This window comes from Macrobrachium nipponense, chromosome 43 (genome assembly GCF_015104395.2).
Source record: "Macrobrachium nipponense isolate FS-2020 chromosome 43, ASM1510439v2, whole genome shotgun sequence".
In the NCBI taxonomy this organism is placed as follows: Eukaryota; Metazoa; Arthropoda; class Malacostraca; order Decapoda; family Palaemonidae; genus Macrobrachium; species Macrobrachium nipponense.
Genome location: NC_061104.1, coordinates 25953570 through 25978664, shown reverse-complemented (window position 1 = coordinate 25978664; position 25095 = coordinate 25953570). Strand labels below are relative to the sequence as shown.

The 25095-nt window shown below is 36.2% G+C and overlaps 1 protein-coding gene across 2 annotated transcripts in view; it reads right to left on the bottom strand.

Annotated features, from left to right (window-relative positions):
• LOC135213596 (probable glutamate receptor) overlaps window positions 1-21111 on the bottom strand; it is a 183136-nt gene extending 162025 nt beyond the window's left edge. Inside the window, exon 1 of one of the 2 annotated variants that reach the window (XM_064247607.1) lies at window positions 20250-21111. The gene's annotated coding sequence lies outside the window, so the exon portion shown is untranslated. The remainder of the gene's footprint in view (window positions 1-20249) is intronic. The other variant, XM_064247608.1, reaches the window with a different exon arrangement.
• Window positions 21112-25095: the final 3984 nt, after the last annotated feature.

Genomic DNA, 25095 nt, shown 5'->3' with positions numbered 1-25095 from the left:
ATCACTTCAATCTTATTATTTTCCTTTATTTTCCATCTCTTCTTCCTCTTCCTCATCTTCTTCATCCTCTACTATTGCACATTAAGTCTCGATTTAATAACATTATCTATCCATGTTAGACATGTTGAGCAAAATACTTTTGTGTCCTTATTTTTATTTTGCTGAACTTCTGCACATGTAGGATGAGTAGGTACATGGCATGCATAGCATTTCCTGATCAGGTTTTGTGGATTTACAATGCTATACCACACCTTACATAGATTACATGCTTTAGGCATTCGTTTTCTTATTGCATCAATCATTTCTTACCACTGTTGCTAGACACTGCCATTATGTTCAAATTTTTAATAATTTACTCGAAAAAAAAAGTTAGTCGATGCTTTATCGTGCTATTCTGACACTAATCTAGTCACTGACAGTTCACAAACACTTCTAGCTATAGTTTGTTTGCTAGTTGTATGTTATACGCATGATATTGGGTTGATTATTCAGACCATGAACCCATACGTCTCACCAAGAGAAATGTCATAAGGCAGGGACAGTGGGGAAGTGGGATGGGCCCCCTAGGAAGAGGAGACAGTGAGGAGGTGAGTTGGGTCCCTTAGGGAGTGGAGACATTGGGGAGGTGGGTTGGGCTGCCAGGGCATGGGAATGGTAGGGAGGCGGGTCGGGCTGCCTGGCACGAGGACAGTGGGGAGGTGATTTTGGCGTGGGGACGGTTGGGAGGCCGGTTGGGCCACCAGAGTTTGGGACAGTTCGGAGGCGGGTTGGGTCTCCAGGGCACTGGGATGGCGGGGAGGTGATCCCCTAGGGAAGAGGGTGGGGAGGTTATCCCCTTGGGAAGAAGGTGGGGAGGTTATCCCCTAGGGAAAAAGGTAGGGAGGTTATCCCCTAGGGAAGAAGGTGGGGAGGTAACCCCTGGGGAAGAAGGTGGGGAGGGTATCCCCAAGGTAAGAAGGCTGGGGAGGCGATCCCCAGGGACAATTACCTAGCCTTTTTTCCTCTCGATTTCTCTCCTCTTTGTTTCTTCCTCTCTCTGCCTCTGTCTCTCCTTCTTTCTCTTTATCTATTTGAAGAGAGCCAGGAAGAGGAGAAGAGGCAAAGGGCAGGAAGGGAGTTCTCACCTCCTCTTTCTTGTCCTTAGCCTCTTTCCTTCTCTCTCTTTCACTCATTTTCTCTCTTCCTTCCTTTCTCTCTCTTTCACTCATTTTCTTTCTTCCTTCCTTTCTCTCTCTGGTTTTCCCTCTCTCTTTCTTTCTATGAAGAAAGAGAGGAAGAGTAGAAGAGGCACAGGGAAGGGAGGTCCCGCCAGGATAAAGAGGGAGAGATTGGGTAGTCACATGACTGTTGCATGCAAGTAAGGCACCATTGCTATGTGTTGAGTCCCAGCATGGCAGCGGCAGAAACTGCACAGACCAGCAACAAAACCACCTCCAGCACCCAGTGCTGGGCAATCAAGTATGTTCCATACAGGAACAGATCACAAAAAAACAGGGGATCACATTTCACAAGATAGTGACATTTTTCATTCATGTCACTAACTGTGTTGAAACAACCTCAAGTAAATATGCCTTAGATCGCACTCACCTTATTCATTACTTAAATCTTTTCAATCTCACAAATGTGAAGATATGATCCAGTATTCAAAGGTACTTAAATCCTGTATGAAAGCGTGATAAAAAAAAAAATAATTCATCTTATGGAGATATGAATTGTATACTGTATTTTTTTCCATTTTCATATCAATATACTAATTTCAATGCATGGGTTACTCGGTCCATCCATATCGTCGTGCATTTGCCCGACGGGCAAAACAGTTCCCATGTCAAAAATGGAGAATAAAAAATGGAAAATGCTGAAGAACGATGCGTAACAATAAATGTCTTCATTAAAAATGCGTCAAAGCTGAAATAGTATTCAAAATGGAAAAAAACGTGAAAAGATAATCAAATATAACATTTTTCAATATGAATGAAGTTTCCCTATAAGATGTCTGAAATAGAAATATATATATAATTAAGCATTGCAGTTCTACAAAAGAAACTTAAACTATTCCTAACAGGTGATTCAACCACTTCACCCGACGGTGACCAGACTTTAGCTTATTTCACGTTGAATATGCCGAGGTGGTCCGGCCACAGTGCTTCATCCCGCAGGCAAGAACTTATACAGAACACACTCACGCACACACAGCCACCCCAACCCCACTCTCTCTCTCTCTCTCTCATTCAATAGTCGCGAGTTCAATTCCCTACTCTGCCAACGTAGAGCCAGAGGATTATATTTCTGGTTATTAGAAATTCATTTCTCGATAAAGTGAGGTTCGGATCCCACAATAAGCTGTAGGTCCCATTGCTAGCCACTTAAAAATATCTAATCCTTTGGGCCAGCTCTAGGAAATCAGCTTAGTGGTTTGGGTAAACTAAGATATACTTAACTTTTTTCAACATGCCTCGGTCTTTCTACCACTATTACTATTACTACAACTCCAACTCCTCCTTCCCCTTTCCCTCCTCCTCCTCCCCTTTACCTACCCCTCCTACCACTACCACTAATACTTCTAAATGGAGAACATCAAAACTTCATTCCTAATACAAATCTTATTGAAAATTAATAGGTTTAAAGTAGAACAGAGTTTACTAGACGATGCTGTATTTAACATGCGGCAAGAAAATCTCATTATATATTGTTTGAAGGACTACATCTATTCACTTTATATATCAACCCTGTGAATCTATCAAAGCACTCGAAATATAAATGTATGGAATGATTAACATTGTACTAAATGTCATACAGGAGTGGACAAAATATAATTATCATGTATTAAACCAGGCTTCTCCTCCTGTCTTTACCCTACCCATTTCAACTGGGAAGAGCGAAGAACGGCAGCTCTAAGTTCACTGTGGTGGTGGCGAGACTAGCGCCATCTATGTACCGTTAAAATGATGACCAGAGAGTGTCGATGGACTTTTGGACTTTACTGTACCAATCCTTTCATCCACACAATCGACACCACCCTTAGTCAAATTATACAACAAAATTACTTCTGGCTGCTTCTTACTAACCTCACTCAGTTTCTCATCCTTGTGCTGGTTTGACAGTAAGAATACATTTTTATTCTTCTTGGACTTACAGGACACAATTTGCTTTCCCTCTTCTCTATAGGCAAACAAACTTTAATACAATCCCTTTTTCTTAATTTCCCGCAGTTCCTTTGCCAATTCCCTTCTGCTACCATGAATAGTACCAAAGTTCTCTAGCCAAAAATGGCCACACGTGACATTCCTTACAGTCTCATGCAAGTGAGCTGTGAGCTTCAGTACAATACATTGCACTGCTGATTCACGAGGTCTCTTTTCATTCTTCCCTGTATACATTTCAATGTTAGATACATAACATGAGTTGCCATCTGCCACAACCCAGAATTTCAAACCGCATTTGGCAGGCTTTAAAGGCATATCTTGGATGTAATTGGAACGTCCCCGAAATGGATACAGTTTCTCATCAACTGTAACACTCACTATGCTGGTAGCATCGTTGAGAATTTTCAACAAATCCATCTAACAGCAAGCAAACAGCAGATAACTTATCTCTAGCTTGCCTACTCTTTCTTGTGAAAGATTATAATAATAGCAACGCAGTGCTCCACGAATCTCTTCAAATTTGTTGACTGACATAATTTCAGAAAATAAAGGAGGTCCAATTGTAGGGTTCCATAATTGCATAACAGCTTCATTTTTGCTTTTGTAGACTCCCCTTCGAATGCACAAGTCTATACAAGCTTGAAGTTCAAGTACCAACGTAATGTAACTAGTTTGTGTAATAACTATACAAACAGTAAATGGAATCCCAGACCATCATTGTTGTAACAATATTCTTTATGATTTTTACAACAAAAAAGTATATCTTTTTGAAAACTATGTCTTATTTGTTATAGATATTATCATTAAGATGTTGCATATTATCATCAAACCATCTAATATTATTTTGGTGCTATAAAACTGAATACAAAAATATTAATGGGCATTTGACCCAGTCATGCAGCAATGCCAAATTGGTTCATTGAAAAAAAAGGGTCTTAATGACAGTCTCATGAAAAGACATTAGATGAACGAAGACATCTTTTTATGAAAAGCCACGAAAAGGGAATTTGCCAAAGTATCTCATATATGAAATAGCAACGACTTTGCATATCATCTAGGGTCAATTTGACCCCACCATACATCCACGGGTTAAACAAATATATGGGCAACCACATATTTATATATCTTTACTGTAAACGTGGAGCTAATGTTAGGAGACAAACGATGGTGTGAATTCAAACAGGAACATTAAGTGCCTTAAGTAATACTATGAGCATCTGGCGTCACAGTACCAATTGATGGCATTGTAGAGAGAGAAAAAATTCTAAAATTTTCTACTTTAAAGAAACTATTCAAAATTGCAGAATGAAACCACAACATCTCAGTAAGGAAACCCCTCCCTAAAAGGTTTGAAGGTATAAGTGTCAAGAGAATATTATTTTCATGTGATGTTATATATAAATATTCCCTCATAAGGTAGTGTCGCAACAGTAAGAAGCAAGTGCGCATCGGGACTAGGATGTATATGCTAATTATTAACAAGCAAGAGAGAGAGAGAGAGAGAGAGAGAGAGAGAACCTACCCAGTTCTTCGAACTAGCACTCGCGCAGTCTATTTCCAAGCTTCCACATTTCTTTGTCTATACCTATGCGTTATTGATATCACTGAAATATGAAACGATCTTCGAGGCATGAGACAGAAACAGTTGCTTATTTTTGATGTAACGTATCAGGAGTGACGTCTTGATATTTCCTATTTAAATTCAACTAAACAAAAAAGTAATATACTGAAGAGCGCCACAGATTAAACCTTAAGACCCTTGAATGTAAGGAACAATTTCCCGAAGCGCGAATCTTCCTCTCGTCAGAGCACCGATGACTCCTTGGCAGCTTTTAAAGACGAATAAATATTTATCAGGCACCTCCTAAACACACCATGAGCTCCCTTCGCTTCGTTCGTCTCGTATTTTCCGTTGCTTCGACTACCTTGCTCCTCGTGATATTGTACATCGGTTTCCGTCTTCTTGCATATTCAGCCATGGCTTTTATCTTATGGGTAGTCCCGATAATCCACACGTATATATATATATATATATATATATATATATATATATATATATATATATATATATATATACACACGTATATATATATATATATATATATATATATATATATATATATATATATATATATATATATATATATATATATATATATATATATTATATATATATATATATATATACACGTATATATATATATATATATATATATATATATATAATATACACGTATATATATATATATATATATATATATATATGTGTGTGTGTGTGTGTGTGTGTGTGTGTGTGTGTGATTTTACTTCCTACAAGCAGACTTCTTTCTTACAAACCTGCAGTTCAACGCAACTCAAACCACTTCCATAAATTACCTTTTAGGGTACCAGCATCAACACCCTCAGCATCACACCCCTGAAAGTTATATAAAACTTTCTCTTATTCTACGTATACGTTTTTCTTCACTCTCGGAAGTCTGCTTATATCAAACTCTTGTTCCATAAACACCTTATTTCAGCCACGCTGTCTTCCTCTCGACTGGAATTTCTAACCATTGTATTTTGACCTTTAAAGTCATTACGATATTCCTCTTTTGCTTAATGGCAAGCAAAAAAGTTACTATATACCAGTACAATAACCAGGAAATTCAATGGTAACAGTCTAAGTACAGTTCAGTTGAAAAACGAAAGCCGCTCTGTACTAAATAACCACGAGTAAATATTAATACTTTAGTACTGTATATCGTTACGCTAAATTTGTACGAAGTAAAGTGCATCATTTATATGAAATCAATTTCTCTGTTTCCTTTCGTCTTACAACAGATCAGAAACCCGAGTATCAGTCATTTTAATACCAGTATTACGTTCTGTACTTAAGTATGACTACCGAGTTTGAACAATACTGCAAAATCATACGCTATCATTAACATCATTTGTAGGATGTTTCCCTTGAACATTATATTTACTTATATTCCTTTAGTTAAAAGAAAAAAAAACTATATTCGATTTTCATATCACTTAGAAAACAGATCTTATTTAGCATGTCTTCATATTTTTACATTTTTCGTTTTTTAAAGGTTATGCTAAACTAGACTATGGTACAGGTTTGTTTGGTGCCTTAGCTTACCAGTCCTAACCTAACCTAATATAGAGATGATGTAACCTATACTCTTTTTTTTCCATCTGTCCATCCGCCTGTGGCGTTAGCGCATGGTAACACTGCTTCCCGGGCTTTAAATAATATTCTATTTCGAATATTAACGGTGTAATTCGCATACAGTAAATTATTAAAACACTTTTCAGTTGCAAATGTACACCCAGATATCCTTTTATTTACCCAAAACTTACACATAGTGTAACTATTCAAAGCCCGGGACGCAGTGTTACCATGCTAAAACACCACAGGCGGATGGACAGATGGAGAAAAACAGAGTATAAGCAATAACAGAAGGGGTTGCTTTAGCCTAACGTGTACAACGGCTAAGGAATTTAGATAACAAATATAGGCAACCTCATATTTCTTACATACAACTACAAGTTGCTTCAGACGAACTTAAAAAATATCTCTCTTCAACATCAACGAATTTTCATAAGGTTTTCCTCCTGACCTTGAGAAAAGAATATTGTAGTAACTAGCAATCCACAAGTTTTAAACCGAAGTTCAATAGAATTCTGTATGCAATGCTGGCCACGTAATATCACCTAACCAGGGGTAAAAAAAAAATGAAATAAAATGCCTAACGCAAGCAACTCATAAGCTATTTCCACCACTCGTTTCCAAGTAACGCAAGCTCTGTGTTTACGCTGCTTGTCACATCTTCAAGGTCTTAACTGTAGGTAGGAATATGAATGGTTTAGCTTAAGTCAACGGCTGCTTACCTTTCGTAAAAATGTTAGGTATCCAAGGAAGGCACAGTGAGCAAATCCCTATTTATTAACAGGAGTTGTAATCACGAAGTCGTTACAGCTTGGAGCACAGCGAAAAAAAATAAATGGTTAAAATAACACACAAACGGAGACTTAATACTGAAAGCTTCGTTATGAGTTCCTGTTGCATACAAATGTAACCACCCGTAAACTGTGAAAACGTGAATGTTCACCAACTGTACTCGAACGTAAGATAATTACTGAAATATTGAACATTGACGTTATGTACTGAAATATCCGCACAGGTCATCGACCAAACAATGAATACGCAAGGACTGAAAAGGTAAAATTTCTATGGAAACAAATAAAAATGTTGCCTATACCAACGCTCCAACTATGATCGGGTTGAAATTACTTGGCAATAAAACTAGAGAATCTCAATTTTTAAGCAGGGCCTTTTGGTTTATGAGGCTTAAAATGAACACTTAATTTGTTTTAAATGTCATAAACAACAGTGTATTTTTGTCATTCGAAAGATAAAAGTGTTTGCTTTAATGCTCATCAAGGCATAGTTAAGGTTAAATCATTATTTTCACATAATATATTGACCCTTATAACGTGATTTCGTGAACATATACAATACCAGACAATAAATCACTGAGAAGATATCACACCAAACCTATGAAACGGTGTTTACATAGATATTAGTCTGCTACGAGTATTTAGGCAACCATATCAAATGCTTCACTGTCATTGTTTATAATAAACACCGGATAAAATTACCAGCAACACTGACGAATAGACTAGTTGGACCATCTTTATATTGATAATATATATGAATCAATTTTTCAATTTTGCCAAAACCTACGAAGCTTTCTTGATAAAACGATCGTAGTCAATATGAAATATTATCATGGATATATATATATATCTATATATAAATATATATATATATATATATATATATATAGATATATATTATATATATATATATATAATATATATATATTAAAATCTTCATTTTTCACCGATGCAAAATATCTCCTTATAAGGAGGCTACCGTGAAATGAATTAAGCTAACGTACCTATATTTCGACAAGTCAAATTTATATTATCTACAAAATAAGCAAACTAGAAGTCGGCAAAGTAAAACAAATAAAAACACTGCATGCCATTAAAACGTTTTTGGGATCATGTCAAGAATAGCGAACCCACTATTTTTCACACAAGTAACTGTAGCATAATTAATCAGACTTCGCTGGCGGAACCTACTACAGTTACCCTTTACACAATCGGACTTACCAAATATACCCGTTTTCTTTGTATTCACACAACTGGGGGGTCTACTACAGTTCACAGCTTTAGTTCATAACTGGAAAATAGACACTATAGCAGTGGTTCTAAACCTTTTCACTACCAAGGATCCCTTATATCTAAATGGGTTTTCCCATGGCCCACCAGGACATTGAAAGGTCTGTCAGCTTAATATGATGACTTTTTAAATAAACAACGATACCGTGTCATTACATTTATCAAAAGAAAGATGCATGTATAGCTGAATAATTATGATGAAAAATAAGAAAATCAATAAATTGAAATATGAGAAGAAATACAGAGCAGGAAAAAATATTTATTATTGACTCCTTAATGAGATGGCTGATGCTGCTTGGCTAATACCAAATGCTCGACTTCAGGATTATGACAATTAATTAGCTTTAGACACAAGGGGCCCACGAGCCTGAAGTCAAATAACAATAATAATGTTCACCAACTTTAATCAAATGTAAGATAATTACTGAAATTTTGAACATTTACATATATGTAATGAAATAGCCGCAAATGTCATCGATATATATATATACATCAATATATGTGTATCATATATATACATATATATATATATATATAGATATATATATATATATATATATTGCTTCTTTCAAAATGCATGTTTCCCCTCTACCATCCTGTGTGTTTCATGTCTACAAAACTGAAAAAACATCAGAAAGTATACTCAACAATTGAAAAGGAAACTTTAGCCTTAATCACTGCATTGAAAAAATTTGAAGTGTATGTGAATAGACCTAGGAATGAAGAAATTTTAATATTGTCTGATCACAATATTAAAAATCACAATCAAAGACTGACCAGGTGGTCTTTGCGCCTGCAACAGTATAACTTAATAGTGCAGCACATTAGTGGCAAAGCAATGTAGTTGCTGATTATTTATCTCGTTGCGAATCGTTGGATTCAACACCGTGATAAAAAATCCTCTGGGGGGAGGTATATTATATATTGCTTCTTTCAAAATGCATGTTTCCCCTCTTTGAAATGTCATGTAAGATTATGCAACATTTTTTCAGATTCCTAGATAGCTTAGAATAGGATGTTTTAAAATGTGTGTTCAGATTTCGCATTACGTGTTATAAAAGAATATATATATAACATAAAAAGAGAGAGATCTCCGTTTGCTTCCCTAATCTTTCAACACATGTGATAGGGAGCGAGCTAGAGTCTTCCGTTGTCATCAAAACATGTCAATTTTAATTGTCGCCCAGCCTCCGTCTCCGATCGAGTCGGGTACGTCTTTCTTTTTTTTTTAACAGACTGGACTTGTACGTGTATGTCTTTGTCAAGTCCCACGTGGGAATTGCACATTTTGTATGTGAGATTGCATCAGTTTCGATGATTCGAGAAGCTTTCATGCCAAGAACATTTTGTATCATCTGCCTAGCCCAGTTTCCGTAAAGGAAGAGAATTCATTCTATCTTAAGACCTCGAGGCAGTTAGATCTCGCTCTCTCTCTCTCTCTCTCTCCCTCGACATCAAGATTATATTAACGTAACGTAAATTGGTCACTCGTAACATTTTAGAATTTCATGTTTGATATTTCTTAGAATTTATTTAGTGTTATTTAGTTTCTTTTGTGGAATCTGAACAGACATTATTTCGTAACGGCGCCTGGTTTTTGTGAAATTGTATAAGACAAGACTGCAGCAGAGAAAGAAGTTGGTATACCAAAAAGGTAAAGTGTTATATTTTTATTAGTTGCAACTAATAACGGTTAGGAACTGTGTTTAACTAATAACTAAAAGTTAATCAGAAAAGTGTTTGGTTAACTAATAACTACTAACGGATAGGAATTGTGTTTAACTAATAATGGATAGAAAGTGGTTAACTGATAACAGATGTTTACGAAGGTTTGGTAAAAACTGTTGGTTACAGTGTTTTTGAGTGAAAAAGATTTACACTTTTGCACATTGCTGATTTTTTTTTTTTTTTTGTGATTGTTCCATGGTTTGTGCACTTATTCATTTTCTTATTGAAGTGTGTCTTTTTGTTTTATATTTTCATTTGCATCACAATTTAATTGACTGAGTTATTTGCATTGCTTATTTTCATTGCTTAATCATTGCACATTTAATTAAATTTAACACTTGTGAATTGATTTGCATTTACTTAGAATTCTTTTCAAGTTTTATTGTTGTTTAGCACTTGTGAATTAATTTCAAATTTTCAATTATTGCCTAACACTTTTGAATTTCAATTGAATTAATTTTCTTGAATTTTGTGATAAATTAATTTTGATTTAATTTTACTTAATTTGATTCAAGAATTAATTAAACTTTACTTTGTTTTTTTCAAGTAACAGTAATTTTCCCTGATATTGTGAATTTCACTTATAAATTTTGAATTTAATAATAAATTTTTGTATTTAAAATTTTGATGAGTGTTTTCTTTATCTTACACCAGTATAAGTATATTTGATTATGATTATATTAATGATAGGTAGAGACATAGAGTGGTAATTGATTTGCTTTCCTTCAATTTTCTTGAAGTGACTTAGAACCAGGGAAGTACTTAGACTTCTGAAATCAGGGAAATACTTAGACTTTTAAAGTTGTTGATGGAGTGATTCCCTTTGATTAATTTAATTACTTACAAGATTACCTCACACCTGTTTTGATGAACTTAGTCTGATTTTCTGCAATACTGGTAAGTGTTAATGGATCACTGTAGCCTTTAGAGTATTCAGTCGTTTAAACGTGTTATGAGGGTTCAGGTGTCTGGCTTTTGTGAGGTAACATTAAACGAATGGTAAGTGTAGTAACCAGATACTTGGCACTTCGTAACAATATATCTATATATATATATATATATATATATATATATATAAAAATATATATATATATTATATATATATATAAAGGGTTTTTTTTTGCCATGAAGGAAAAAATGAAAAAGCGAGATAGCCAAGTACTTTGGGTCCTGTTCGGACCCTTTACTGAGGCAAACTGATTTTACAGAGGACAACATAGTCAAAAGAAGACATAATATCCAAACTGACAACACAAGATTAGCACTAAGGGCGATTTTACTCTACAGAAAGGAGGAAACACCTGAGGGTAGCCACACCTTGGGGGACACACGCAGTAAACAAGTTATTCTTCCAGAAAACAGTACATTTTGAAAAAACACGGAAGCATATACAATTTAATATCATGAAATTTACACAGATCTTCCCAAAAAATTATTATTAATGAAAAGACGAAAGAAAATATAAATATACATATCGAGCATGAGAAAGAGGGAGAGAGAATATCGAACCAGAGAGAGAGAGAGAGAGAGAGAGAGAGAGAGAGAGAGAGAAATAATAATATATACCATTTGGACCCATATATTTGTAAGATGTTTATGAAGGACCTTAAAATAAATGAAATACTAATAAATTAGTCCCACATGTATATAGTTATTATTTCTCTCTCTCTCTGGTTGAGATAAAAAATAAATTTTAAAAAACTAATTGAAATGCAAATGGTGCGATGTAGTACACTTTCTGTGAAGGGAGAACGTCCAATTGTTGTGATAAAATGCCTCTTAGTATCCCTCTCTACAAACAATCTTTTTGTTCATTTAATTCATTCATATTCTATGGCTTTATCCTTTGAAAACCATTTGGCGATACCAATTGTTTTATTGTTTGAATGGTGTTTTTAAGTTGCATGGAACCAGTGGTTATTCAGCAACAGGACCAACAGCTTTACGTGACTTCCGAACCGCGTCGAGAGTGACCTTCTGTCACCAGAAAGGCACATCTCTCACTCGTCAATGGAATGCCCAAGAATCGAACTCGCGGCAACCGAGGTGGCCGGCCAAGACCATACCAACCACGCCACTGAGGCATTTTTTTCGTTTTGTTTTCGATAAGCTTTTAGCTAACAGAGACTTTTGGAGAACAGACTGCGTGAAAATATTAATTTTGTTGTTAGTGACCCGCAAATTTCTCCCCCATAAACTATATGGCTATTATTATTAACATTTAAAATTAGGACACCTTTTGAACAAGTTTAAAATGTCATTAATTGTGTAGCAAGCTTACACAGAAGAGAATAGCCACGTTTTCAACTGAACGTGTGGGAAGAACATAATAGATACAGATTCGGTGGATTTTGTTTTGAACTATGCCAGTTTCAGTGGATTAGCAAGAGCCCTTGTTCATAAGAGAGGTCTTTCAATGAAGAAAATAACGTGAGAGTTAAAAATAGACCTCGTGTTCAGGCTGCGGACGGATATGTAGTATCCTACCTGAACAGAGAGAAACTGGGTCTGGACCAGAAGGATTTGTGTTTTCTCGGAGACATACATTGAAAGATAATGAAATATACAAATAATGAAATTAAATGAGTTATACATCGGCGGAAAGGCCGCGGAACGCTCTGTAGAATAGTTAAAGGAACAAAATGGCTTGATGATTAGATACAATAAAAAATAGGGAAAAGCGTTGTCCTTACATTACCACTGGAAAAACAAAACAACATTGGGAGGATTTCTCGTCGTTTCCTTAAACAGACAACAACAACGAGAGATCAGTTTTGTTACTCAAGAGGGAAGGCTAAAATGAGAGGACAATTACAAAGTAATGCCCTGAAACAGAATGTCAGCACAGAAGCTGGTGGTAATTTCTGGTGTGAAAAATATTGGCTACATTTTTCTATGAACAGAGGCCATGGGATGGGCAACCCTTGATTAGCCTTATCTAGCCCAGCGCTGAAGACAGCAAGAAAACGAAGGAAGGAAGGTAAAATGGCACTTAACAGCGTATGCAGCGATAGACATTTAGGAGAAGAAAAACTGTCACAGAAGCTCGTAATCGTAGGAGGGTTGGTTACCTATTTTCTAAGAGGAAACGTGGCCTGACCACGTGTTACCAGGGAACCACATAAAAGGAAGAGAATTCTACCTTTGTACTCAAAGGAACAGAGAGAGAGAGAGAGGAATCATTCATCAAACGAAGTCTTGGAGGGAACGTAAAAGTAGATATATATATATATATATATATATATATATATATATATATATATATATATATATATATATATATATATATAAGCCTATCAAAATCCTTCTCTTGTGATTATCAATTACCGATGGCTCACCTTGTAAGGAAATCAAACAATAAGAAGCTCATGAATGGAACCGTTGGCCGACCTGTAAAATTCAAACGATTCTCGTCTATCGCCGACAGCGCCGTCTTTCTCTGGCTACAAGATTAATAGGAGCGAGTTTTTGGCTGCATATTGAAAAGTCTTTCCGCCACCCAACAGTTGTAGCTACATTTTGAAACTGAGCCACATCAAGATCACGATACGAAAGAATTACGAGGCCTCTGTATCTCACAATTATTATAATCATATAGCATATCAATACCCAAGGGTTAAATTGAAACTTTAAATATGTTAAAAGAAAGTAGAAAGGAACATTACAATCAACAATCATTTTTATGGATAGATAGATAGATATATTGAATACCGTATATACTTATTTAAAAAAATAAAAAAGGGAAGATAACTGTTACAGATCAAAATTTGTTTGATTGTACCGGAATACATGATACCTCATACCGAAGACTGGAGAACCATGGTTTAATTAACCGATGACCCAGCAACCTAAAGCAGTACAAATATACTCCATTTACGACCTAGGTTGTAAAATGTACCTTTTCTCTCCACTTCTTATTTATAATAATGAATCTTTTCTAATTAAATTCTTAGCTCGAACGACTGACAGAAAGGAATAATATATGGATAATCAGACCCGTACCGAGGGGGTGGTCGGGGGGTCAAATGAACCCCCACCCCCCAAATTTCCGGAAGTCCATATTTTCTGTGGCTGTTCTTTTCGTTGAACTGTACTTACAAAGTAAAAAAAATAATTATTGGTTTTTGTTCAGTTAAAGTATATAACATACTAAAGTAATATGCATGTTATCGTTAACATAATAAATGAGTCAATCAATAAGACTGAAGAAATATTCTTGAATTTCTGTGCAAACTTTCAACATTATAAGTAAAATTCTGTTAACCAAAATCAGTACTTTAAATAACATCTAATCGGGTAGAAGGGCATAGTCTGCATACCCAGTTTTTCTTCTTAATATAACTAAAATGACATTTTCAAGTATTTCATCTTTTATTTACCTATATATGCAATGACATTTATAGAAGAAAAGGCCCAGGTTTGGAAAAAAACCAACCCCCTCCCCCCCCATAAAAAAACTCTAGGTACAGTCTTGATAATGGATACGCTTAAATCGTTTTTAGTCTCTCGTCAGCTACAAACTTTAGAATTTTGAAGAAGTGTATACGTACTATGCTCTCAGTTTTGTTTACATCAATAATACATCTAATAATCAATATTACCCATTTTATTTCATTTCCATATGAAACTCTCCAAGCAAAGAATTTCTCACCGAATCTACAAAAAGCAGGAAAGTTTTCTGCACATCGTATAATCAAGGCGACGGAAAACAATTCTAGCTTTCGGTGGTCTCGGTATAATGCTGTATGAGCCGCGGTCCAGGAAACTTTAACCACGGCCCGGTGTGTGGTGGTCTGTCCTAGTATATCGTTGCCCGACGCACGATTATGGCTAACTTGAACCTTAAATAATATAAAAACCACCGAGGTTAGAGGACTGCAGTTCGGTATGTTTGATGATTGGAGGGTGGATGATCAAATGATCAATTTACAGCCCTCTGGCCTCAGTACGTTTTAAGTTCTGGGAGCCAACAGACAAAACTGCGGACGGACAGGCAAAGCCATCGCAATAGGTTTATTTTACAGAGATCTAAAAACTGCCTTCTTAACGATTTTCTTTTTCCATTTTGTTTCCCGCTGTCAAAATCAAATCACCAGAATATTCATCATCAGTTTTAACTGGGTTACCTTCCTTTTCCAGTCCGGACCGAAGGAATAAACTTTTAGACTATCAGTGTCATTGTCTAAACAATGAATATACACGTATATTAATCAAGAAAATATTTACGAAATCTCATGAAGAATAATTACAAACTTGTAACGTTAATATTTCTTGAAGAAGAATACAATACACGTTGATAAGGCAAACCTAATATTATTCAGCGAAGCGCATTTTCTTACTTTATCATATATCAATATGTATTGGGGCGATATTGCTTACAATGTTTTATGCTTTTTCGAGTATTATTTTTCCATTGTTTTTAAAAAAACAATTATAATAATATTCTCTTCTTGGCGTTTTTTGCCTTCTTAAATAAGCGCATGGGGGGGTATTCGTTTCAATCAACAACAACACCGAACGTATTGCAACGTTGCAAACAGGCTGCAGGTAGGTTGGTGGATGTTTGACATTCGGGGAAAGTTGCTGCAACGTCACCCAGTTAACATCGAACGTATTTGCAACGTTGAAAACAGATTGCAAGTAAGTAGGTGGATGTTTAATATTAAAAAAACTTTACTACAACGTTCTCAGCTAACATCGAACGTATTTGCAACGTTGAAAACAGGTTGCAAGTAGGTTTGGTGGATGTTTAACATTCAAAGAACTTCACCGCAACGTTTTCAGCTAACACCGAACGTATTTGCATAGTTGGGAACAGGTTGTATGTAGGTTGGTGGATGTTTGACATTCAGGGAACGTTACTGCAACGTTGTAGCCATACTCTATATTCTTAGTATGTTCATTATATATAGTAAACTGTAATAAATTTTGCAGAATCGCCAATACAAAACGGAGGACAATTGAAACAAGAAATCTTAGCCAATAAGCATACCTACAACGCTGCAACTGCTGGCCAGAGGATAAGTCCTCTGGCCAGCAGATGCAGTGCAGTATATTCTTATTGGCCAAGATTTCTTGTTTCAGTTTTCCTCCATCTTGCATTGGCATTGGTGATTCTGCAATATTTATTACAATTTACTATAAATAATGAACATACTAAGAAACTAAGAGTATGGCTGCAACGTTGCAGTAACGTTCCCTGAATGTCAAACATCCACCAGGCTCATTTAACACCCTTTAATGATGGAATTCTTTTAAAACAATGGAAATTCTCTTGATAATTGGTGGACTGGAATAACAAACTGGCTTTCATCTTATCGATAACCACTCGAAGTCGAGGTTTTCTACGATTGGATGTGTATAAATGTATAGTGCCTAGTTGCAAATCTGCTGAAGGGAGAAATTGAAAATATTAAAGAATTTATAAAATGTTTATGGCATTAAAAGACAAATAAAGCTTAAACACAAACAAAGAAGGAATAAAATGAGCAAGGGAACCGTTTCAAAGGAAAATCAAGGTCAAGTTAGGCATGAGTACGATATACGATAGGCTAGGGACTGCATACTGTTTGGTACACACACACACACACACACATATTATATATAATATACTAATGTCAGTAATATATTGAAATGTTTTGGAAACATTTTACTGATTTCCTTTTTTTATATTTTCAGGCAAAAAAAAAAAACCCACTGAGATGATCTGGTTGCAACTTGCAATAAACCTGAAGGATAATGAAGTAGAACTGTCATATAATAAATTTTGAGTGTTGATTATGTATGAAAATAAATAAAATCCAGTTTTTTTTAATCCAATATACAATCTTGCGCCTTTACGTGAACGTAGTACTTTTGCAATGTTGTATGAATGTTGCATGAACGTTATACTTGCAACGTTCCTGAGTCGACAAATTGACGTTGGTGGCAACGTACAACCCAACGTTACAGCAACATAAATTGACGTTGCTGCAACGTACAACCCAACGTTACTGCAACGGAAATGCAACATAGCTGCACCATTCTAGCAACGTTCCTTATTTTTTGGCGCCGTACTTCTCTTTAACTTTTAAAAATATAGTCCACCTACGACTGGGATGCCTACCAAATCAAGCATTTCCGCTCGCAAGAGCTCTTGACATGTCAGGGATTTTGTATCAATAACTTAGAATACACCTCGATTCTGCCTCTTACGCGCTACCTCGTATTCTCTACATTATAAGTTAACTATAAAATAAGAAATACTTGTTTTAGCAACCTTCAAAAGAGGCAAGTGTGAGAAAATTCTCCTAAAATATTAAGATTAATGCTCCGCAAGGGATGAAAAGGAAGAGTTCAGAAAGAGAACCCCGGTGACATTGAAAAGGATACCTATCTTCTCAGAAGCAGACTTAGAACTTTGATTACAAGCCACACTATAATCTGTTTTTTTTTCATCTGTCCATCCGCCTGTGGTGTTTGCGTATGGTAACACTGCGTCCCGGGCTTTAGATAGTTACATTGCTCACATTCAACAACAATAATAATATCCTATTTCGAATATCAATGGTGTAATTCGCATACTGTAATTTATTAAAACACTTTTCAGTTGCAAATTTACTCCCAGATATCCTTTTATTTACCTAAAACTTACACATAGCGTAACTATTCGAAGCCCGGGACGCAGTGTTACCATGCGCAAACACCACAGGCGGATGGACAGATGGAAAAAAACAGAGTAAAGATATTTCCACGCCCGAAAGTAAACATTATATTATCATTTTCTTATGACCAATTTCCACAGAAGTAAATATTCACTGACTAGACAGCTGTTACTCTCCGTGTAGTCCAGTTGGAGCTCTTATTACCTTACCAACTTTAGATTATTCGTCAACTCGTGTAACCTAGATACTTTTAAGAACTAAGAGAAAGTGCATCTCTAGTTCATTGGTAGGGAATTATTAATTTTAATTCATTTGCGTAGGAAGATCAACTTATTTTTTTAAATCGGTATATGGTACTGTTCACATGAATGGAGAATGAATTCACTAAAAAAAGGAACTCAGAGATATTTGAAAATAATCATTCGTGTCTCCTTTCAATATTTCACTTCATTTCAGCCTCATTTCGATCAAGTTATAGAAGAACATTCGCAACACCCGTTCCAGCTTTAGTCTCTCGATCTATTATAGTGCGTGAGCTTTGCATAGAATTTGGAAGCCCCTCGCTTTGTAATTCTGGAAAATGGAAAGATGCAGAATCAATCCTCATTTTGATTAAAGCATAATGCAACGATGGTTATCATGTTCGGCGAGTTCAGATATTCGAATCATTCCATCAAATGGATACCCATCGGATATTTATCGACTACAGACAGATAATAAAAATTGGGTTACGTCAACACACAGCAACGTATTAAGAGTTCTAAATTAGCTACGTAATAAAGCTTCAATTTTGACTGTCCTGAAATTACACAGCGAAGATGGACATAAGGTGATTATTTCATGGCTGTTGAGAATTGAGTCAAAGCCGAAATCTATTTCAGCTGTCAAAATATGAAAAATAGATACCACTAGATGCTTCCTCACTGACTGAAGACTGCCTGTGTTAAATGAATATCCTCACAACCAGAATGGTTTTCTACTTTACTGCGTTAGCTTTGATATATGTTGTCGAGGTCAAGTTTTATACGAAGCCTTAAAAGAATAATTTGGTTTACATACCGTTTTATGTCACTTTATCTACATAACCACATTAAAGTCATGAGTCCCGTGAATTCAATTCTGCCCTAGTCTCTTGCAGCGTTTCTGAGAAAATAACTACTTGAAGTTCATTTTCATTCAAATCGAAATTTGTCCACGTTCCGATATATAACACTGAAATTACAATATTCATGTACAAATTCGTAAAATATACTATTCAGTATGATACAGTGTATATCTGTGATGCAATTTAGCATCTATCCATGTCAGAGTAATTCCGAGTCCGCTAACCACGGCAGACCCTTTTTCCTGTTATAAGTATATGGGCCTAAATCCACGTTGACAGGGTAACGTCTAGCATCCAGCTAACATCCGGCTGACTAGGTTGTGACCGGTACAGATGTTCCAACGTCCCTTCAGGCCCTTGACCAGTCGGATGCTTATATCTCATGAGAGTTGATTGGATCCCTGTGATGCAGATATGCCAAGCAACTGCTGTGTCTAAGGGAACAATAACGCCAAGATAATCACAGTAAGGTCCGGTATTCGATACTTCACATTTCCAAAAGAAAAGTTATCAAGTCGACGATGGTTTCGTTTATGTCGTAGGGCTATCATCAGTGCAGACAATATGCATTGGTACGTTCTGGTCATTTTACGAATGAAGACTGCAAAGATGATCTTATGCCCAGTCTCCTTGGGACTGAAATGCCAAAATCACAACGATCATGAAAAGTTGAAGCAATTCCATCCCTATTTTACCCCAAAATACGTTTAAAATATTTTGCATACAATGATAAGAGCTGTCTCTATTTGACAGGAAGAGAATGGAATACGGAAATCAAAATTTCCCAGGTCAGACAAGGAAATCAAACTGAAGAAAGGGACAGTACACTGAAACAAACATAAAACTCGTGCAAAAATTGAGACCCTCTTTAAACTTCCAACACATATCCCAGTTAGTTGCAAATGGCTACCATCATCAATAAGAAAATGTCATGGAATGGCCACATGAAGATATATCATTAGCTTTCACTTTGATAAGCATTTCTACTCTCAATTATTTCCACAATATCGAAAGAGACTGTCTACAGAAAAGCTCCGAGGGGCAACGCAGTTTAGTACCAGCCCCTCGGGGTTGAATGTAAAAACAAAGTAAAATTCTCTAAGATTGTAAATTATCTCCCTTATATGCATATACAATTTTTTTCCGTAGTTCAGTAAAGAGAATTTTCATAAATAAACGATATCTCCATGCGGAGCTCTTCTTTAAGGCAGCAGTTATCTAGTCATATAAAAAAGTTGCATTTTAAAAATAAACGAAAAGATCATCCTCATGATTAACACAGAACCCTATATCATATTATTAATAATAATGATAGTTTGTAACTGAAATGGTCGCAGTATCCCAGGTAATTGTTGTTCTGTATTTAACGGGAATATAGCAACAGTTACTTACCTAAAGTTCTAGCCTCAGACTGGCGTAAGCAGCTTACAGACAATAATGCACAGTGGATTCTTGGAAAACTAACAACAGGAAATGGAGTATGGACAACTAAAAGTACTACAACCCATAATCTGTTTACTCCAACATAGTAAGAAATAGCATCTGGCCGTACGTACACCACACAACTGAGTCAATTCACATGGATATTTATACATCGTGAATTGTAAATTTTACTGCTTACAGAACTAGTAGTACATTAGTTTTGTGTAATTTACTTTGTACCGCCGCCCTGAACTGATTGAATGCCAGCTACACCACTGATACCATGCCGGCAATCACATGGATTGTTTAACACTTAACAATATTATTTTTTTTCTGGACCAAGGATGTTTAAATGGGAAAAGATTATCACAAGCACACTGAAAAACTTGAAAGGTTTTGCTTTCAATCGTTGACCACATTTGTCCCTTTTCCTTGTACTGAACTTTCAAATGATCATTTTTAATTGCAAATTTACAGCTTCTGAAATCATTGTTCATCTGCAATACACGCATCACTGGTAAAAATATGCTAAAGAGATCATTCATTCATTTCTCCAGTTTCCTCTCGATGTACCAATTATTGTTCAGGAACTTCACTGCAGTCGACAAACATATTTCATTGTTCCGTTACAAAACATATCCCTCCTCATCTTGAAATTACTCCTCTGGAAGTATCCTACAGACGACATGAAACCTTTTCAAAACAGCGGTCTGCCACAAATCACAGCAGAACTCAAACTGGGGATCACTCACGTCACCCTCACAGCGTCACCATCGAACACACTTTTATAAAAGCAACTAAAAGTAGTTATGGTATTTTTGGACACTCCGATCGTTAACAAATACAGGGCTCTCTGTGGTTATGTTGTTCACTCGTTTTCTTGTTATGACTATTGTTTGTCAATAAATAAATGAATAAATAAAAAATGCGCTGGAGTTTCTTCAGCGTAATCGACTTTTCTGTCCGGTGGTGGCCTCAGCCACAGCCCATGAAATTCAGCCACAATCCGGTGGTGGTCTATTTTGTTGGTACCTCTAGTGCTGCCAGAAGAGCGATTATGGCTAATTTTAACCTTAAACAAAATAAAAGCTACTGAGGCTAGACGGCTGCAATTTGGTATGCTTGATGATTGGAAGATGGATGATCAGCATACCAATTTGCAGCCCTCTAGCCCCAGTAGTTTTTAAGATCTGAGGGCGAACGGACAAACAAAGCCGGTAAGTTTTTTTTTTTCTTTTACAGAAAACTAAAAGGAAATAACTTTAAAGACAGCACTTGGCGATTAAAATCTTAATATAAAAGTAATATAAGACATAGCTAACCCTCGCATATACTATATTGGTTGTTCTGTACTTAGGATCGATTAACGGTAATGTACTTGGTTTGTTTGTTTGTAAGGTGTTTTTACGTTGCATGGATCCAGTGGTTATTCAGCAACGGGACCAACGGCTTAACGTGACTTCCGAACCACGTCGAGAGTGAACTTCTATCACCAGAAATACACATCTCTCACGCCTGAATGGAATGCCCGAGAATTGAACTCTCGGCCACCGAGGCGGCAGGTCAAAGCCCAACTGACCACGCCACTGAGGTGCTCTGGGGTCTTGGTCATTCAGTCCCAGCATAATTCTCTCGCTTCTGTCTTCAGTTACGTGTGTAATCGAATAAAAACAAGAAATTTAATTTCATTTTATTGACTTTCAGTTGGTTACAGATAATGGCCCGCAGACAAAATTCAATTTTCTCTGTGCTTATAGTGCCATACTACAATTTTCATAGTTTTTTATTTAGCTTATAGTACAATTTCACACGTGATTGTTTAATATGTCGAGACCGTGAACAGAATGAATGGTGAAGTAAACAGAGATGCACAGGACAGCAAAAACGTTCACAAATAATGATCCGTTTGATATGTACCTAAAGTAAACGGGGAAAAAATGGGAACTCTTAACAAGCAGTTTAACATGGTCGTGCCCTCGTGCGTAATTACACCAAGTGGCCGAGTTTACTCTTACAGACTATACACATACCCAAAAATTCACGCGCGTAGTGTCTGTGTATTATAGGTGTCACGGTCACAGAGGAAACAGTAATGCATTATAAGGACATAACAGTACTTAATACACTTCAATAAGAACCAGCTATTTGAAAAGCTTGAAAACAAAGGTGCGATGGCTACGAGGCATACCTGGACTTCCAGGAAAACTTTAGAAACGACATACTATAGGCAATGTGGAACGTACTGAACGTCTGTGGTACAAAAAGTTTTTACTGGAAACCAAAGCTGATGACTTTCTGATGAACTGTTACCTAATTGTTCGGTCATGCTCAAGGGCTGAATGAATTAAAAGATTAACATGATCTGTGTGTATGAAAATGCTAATAAAGTACAATGAACCTTCCATTGTTTGCATAAGTACAGAGTACAAAATGGGTGTGTTTATGTCCATGATGTGGCCATAGGAACAATGACTAACCCAGCTTATGGTATTCTGCCACGAGGGTACCCAAGGATCCTTGCCTAACCCTGGTTAGTCTATTAAAATATAACTTAAAAAAAGCTGTACATATATAGAATCCAGAAAGATAAGAATGATTAATTTTGTTTATTAATCACAAAAAACGAGTTACAATAATTTAGCATGTAAAATCATTTCACTCAAGAACTTTGTCTCAACTAGGCAAACTACATATTCATGATCAATAAATTACCGTGAAACAAGATTTTGGGTACAAGTGTAAAAAAATGAACACAACCAAATTACCAGCAATGTAGAACATGGGTAAACAATGTTATGTATGCTGCATTTCACATTATGTATTCACATCTAAGGGCATTGTTTTCTATGTAGTCTTCAGGTACAGTACATTTACAATTGAAATCATAAGCAACTTTATTTTTGTAGCACTAATGCTAGCATATTCTGCAACAATAACGTCAACAATTCACTGGTTATTTTTAAATATCCTGCAATATGGTCTTCAGGACACCACTCTCATCCATTACTGTACTGTAACCTTGTCCATCCACAATCAAAGTGGTTAAGAATCTCGATCTTGGCCAAAGGCAACACAGTTTTCTGCCACTTTGTAGGCAATGACATCAGCACACAAGCAAAAAAAAAAACACCAAAACATTACCCCTAGCACGGTTTACATGTATGGTGAGCAACAGCTCACAGCCGGAAACATCTCAGAGGATAACTATCTATAGTTTGAATGTAGGTCACTCACAGGCAAGTGGCTGTTTTAGTATGCCCATTTATCACTGCCTTCTGGCACCACTCGGATCAACCCATTCTTCCTCATCATATGCCATTCAGTTCATGAAATTTTTATTGAACCAGTCAGTATATATATTACAATGCCCTGCTGGTTTGTTTTGCCCTCCTATCCAGACAGCTTTATCTTTTTTCCACACACTCTGTGTACTTTTGTTTGCAATTATGCTATTGAGTGCATTTACACTGAAAAAGATATGGTTGTGATTGTAGTGCAGACAGTTTATTAAGTCAGAATTATTCTTCCAAAGTTCAGGGATCAAACCTAAGTTTAACATGCAGATGCTACTGCATATGTTTTCATGAACATGGAGTTCAATAACATTTAAGAATGACAACCAAAACTGAGCAAGGCATTTAAAATTCATATAAATTTAAATTATGTAATTGGTTTCATTTGTGCCTTTCTTTCAAAAGAAAAATTACTAAACTTCCAATAGCCTTGAAATACTCATGGACACTTCAAGATATTAACATCTTAAAAAATTCTATCAACCTATCCTACAAACCATGCCAACTGGTATATACAATTACTTTTTGCTTCCTTTGCATCCTTTTATAAGTCAGTCTGTGGCATACTTGCATTCCCTTAACAAGTGGACGTGCAAGTGTCAAAGCTAGGCTTTATGATCCATGAACGAATATCTTTTTTGACTGAAGTACAGATAATATTAGCCAGTATCTCTATGCCAACTGTACCATTACTGGAACATTAAGCTAACTTTTCATTCAATTTCATAGTATTACCCTGGAGACCAAATAACTGCTATTCAGAACCATTAAAATATATTATGCAATACTTTTCATCACCATCATTAACTTTCACATAATTTTCTTTTGTGTGGTTGATAAACAATTTCTCTTCATTCTCTTTGTTTGCACTTTCTATCTGAATTCCTATTTAGTCTTGGTCTCCATCTATGACCTTTTTCATGATGGCCTGAAAATTTCTAGCTGCCTTTGTCCTGCTACTTCCATGCCTACTATTCTTGTGATTAAATGCTCCTCACCCCTTCAAATCACATAACAAAATCATTTAAGTCAATTTTCGAGTCAGTGGATGGTAACCTTCCACTGCACTTTAGCTACAAATCTTAGCATTCTGCTGGCACAACTCATCAAAATCACAGTACAGTAGTGTACTGTACTGTCCAACTATATGCAGCAGAGGTATTGCCATAAACACCAAAATTGGATATCAAAATATCCATTTTTATGAGTGGTGCCAGCAGAATAGTACTAAGATTTGTAGCTGAAAAGCAGTGGGAAGATGGCATTAAGGTAGTCCTCGGTTATCGGAGGACTCAGTTAAATGTGATCCAGTTTTATGACACTTGTCTAGCGCCATAAAATTTATGGCACCATAACGGGCCAAGTTTCAGTTATCGGCCCCATAACTTACCTAACAGAGGCGCCATTAAGCAGTTATCGGCGCCATTAACTGAAACTTGGTGCCATAAGAGCCATGAATTTCTGTGTTTTGGTCAATGGCGTTTTTCGTTTATCAGCACCCGGCCAAGAACAGAACCCCGGCC